Consider the following 3,128-nt stretch of genomic DNA (forward strand, 5'->3'; position numbering starts at 1 on the left):
TATATTTAAATGAGAAGAATGGCGATAGCAGTTTTGTATCTAATGGCGATAGGTAGTTTCACTACATATTCATTAGGAGTTCAATACACAACAGTCATATTCTCTCTTTCTCTCTGATCATCATCATCAGTTAGTGTTGGTCTTCCATGCTGGCATAGGCTGCATGATTTGACCTGTTCCAACAAATAGTAGGACAGATTTACTCCATTGTCTGCTTTGGCATGATTTCTTATTTCTTTATTGCCCACAAGGAGCTAAACATAGAAGGGACAAACAAGAACAGACACAGGGATTAAGTCGATTACATCGACCCCAGTGATTAAGTGGTACTTATTTAATCGACCCCGAAAGGATGAAAGGCTAAGTTGACCTCGGCGGAATTTGAACTCAGAACGTAACGGCAGACGAAATACCGCTAAGCATTTCGCCTGGCGTGCTAACGTTTCTGCCAGCTCGCCGCCTTCAACGGCGTGATTTCGATGGCTGGATTCTCTTTCTAATGGCACCTACTTTACAGAATGTATGGGTTGCTTGTTGATATGGCACCAGCATTAGTTAAGACACCAAGTAACTTGTGAGGCAAGATCCCTTGGCTGAGTGGTGAAAGTGTAATATTGAGCTTTGTGCCAGGTGTTTATAGGTTGAAGTTTGATAGAGGCATAGAAACAGGTGTATTGCTGCAGAGGAAATATATGGCTACCCCAACTACGAGAGTTGGGGTAGCCATAGAGGTTTCACAATCTGGTAATCCGTCATTATTACAAGGAAAGAAGAAACAATATAGTGTGTACCAATTAAAAATTAATAGGCCTAAGAATTAAAAATTACAAGCCTAAAAACATGATAATATCAGCAAGGATTAGTCTATAATTCATAATTAATTTTTTATCACTATCAAACAGGTGGCTAGTATTCAGAGATTGGTTCAATCTCTCTCCAGTTTCGAAACCAGGCGGGCAATATCTTTTGGATATATTCAAAAATGTAGAAAAAAGTTTATAATTGCATAAAGGGATTACGTCAGAGAATTTATTTATTAGTATTGGTCTATATGATTTAAGAATAATATAGAACTCCCTTATGCACAATTTCCACTCATGGATATTCACACTAAAATGAGGGGCCCCCGAAATAATAGACCATTCAAGATTGTAACTCCTATTCTTCCTCTTCAAGTCATGTATGTATGAGGCAAGCGTAGTAGAGTTACAATATTTTGCGATCGAGAAGGAATTTGAGGGCCATATATCTCCTTTTAAAAGTAACCGTGCTCCCAATGTACACTTTATCTGAATTATTCTCCCTCTTAACTATACATTTATAAACCACATTTGTTCCTTTCTGTGGAAGAGCGTAGGCTCGAAACGTTAAAGACTTTTTCACTTCCCGAGCATTAAACTAATACATCTGGTTGTTGTTTACACCACCTGTCGTCGTCTTTTTTTTTTGTGAATTATCGCCATAGGCGCAGGAGTGGCTGTGTGGTAAGTAGCTTGCTTACCAACCACATGGTTCCGGGTTCATTCCGATTGCGTGGCACCTTGGGTAAGTGTCTTCTACTATAGCCTCGGGCCGACCAAAGCCTTGTGAGTAAATTTGGCACACAGAAACTGAAAGAAGCCTGTCGTACATATGTATATATATGTATGTATATGTGTGTATATGTTTGTGTGTCTGTGTTTGTCCCCCCAACATCGCTTGACAACCGATGCTGGTGTGTTTACGTCCCCGTAACTTAGCGGTTCGGCAAAAGAGACCGATAGAATAAGTACTAGGCATCCAAAGAATAAGTCCTGGGGTCGATTTGCTCGACTAAAGGCGGTGCTCCAGCATGGCCACAGTCAAATGACTGAAACAAGTACAAGAGTAAAAGAGTATATTTTACACGCTCACGTGGTCACACCAGTTGATCCTGTCTCCTCTCATTACCCAACGAACTTTTACACGTTCTACACTGGACTATTCTATCTGGACTTTCTACTCTTGTACACTTCAGCTGCACCTCTCCTGCCAATGGATTAAACTGGACTCTTCTGTTGATGAGTAATCGCTCCAATACACCACGACTTTCGAAGCTTTTGAACTTTTCTTAACTTTTTTCTACTTTCTAAACTTTTTTTGTACTTTCTGCCTTTTCCTTTTGTCGTTTCTTCCTTCTCTGGTTGTTCTTACTCTGTTTTCTCTAATCCCCACCTGTTACCTTGCCTCTCTCTCCCTCCCTTTCTTTTTCCCTTTCGTCTTCTCTTCTCCCCTCCTTCCCTCTTTTCACTCTCTTTCTTTCGTCTTCGCCCTTTCTTTCCTTGTTTTTATTTTCTTCTCCCACATATATTTTTTCTCCTCACGCCTTTTGCTTTTTTTTTTCTCCCCATACCTTTTGAATTTTTCCTCCCATCGTCTTTATTTACCTTCTCTCTCTCCCCCTTTATTCCCTTTTTTCTCCTTTCTTTCTCTTTTCTTCTCGTTTTACAATCATGCCCGATTACAAACCTTTCCTCCTTCACCTTCACCACAGTCAAAAACACCACCTTTCCACACTTCCTTTCCGCTGCTTTCAGCCTTCTATTAACCTTTCCCTACTAATTTTCAAAAAAACTCGTTTCTGTAGTCACGTTTCGTTTCTCACTCGCTGCTTGCATCAACGCCTCATCCCTAAAAGTTTCCGCCTCCATTTCCACCCAACTCTCCACTCTGCTACAACCATCCTACCCATACTCCGTACTGCATTCTATCGCCTTATGCGTGCCAGCATTCATTATAATCTCTCCAAAATACACACCATCGACTGTCTTCTCCCTCTTGCTTTTTCCATCTTCTCTTCTCAGTCGCCCTCCTATGCTAACACTACGTTACATTACATAATTCATTTAAATCCTCTCTTTCATCAATTTCTCGCTCACACCAAACAACGTAAACTTCACTCACTCCTCCATTCCATCACACCCGATGCCACTACCCCAACTCCTCCCCTACCCCTCTCCCTCCCTGATACGCTCCCTCCACCCTCACCCAACCCCTTCCCTCCAAACCCCCTACATCTCCCTCCCAGCCTTCCACCATCTCCACCACCCCTCCTACTTCTATCCCATCCACCCCTTCTCCACTTCAGTCTGTTGTTACCATTCCTCCAG

The sequence above is a fragment of the Octopus bimaculoides genome, chromosome 16 (assembly GCF_001194135.2).
Source record: "Octopus bimaculoides isolate UCB-OBI-ISO-001 chromosome 16, ASM119413v2, whole genome shotgun sequence".
Classification (NCBI taxonomy): Eukaryota; Metazoa; Mollusca; class Cephalopoda; order Octopoda; family Octopodidae; genus Octopus; species Octopus bimaculoides.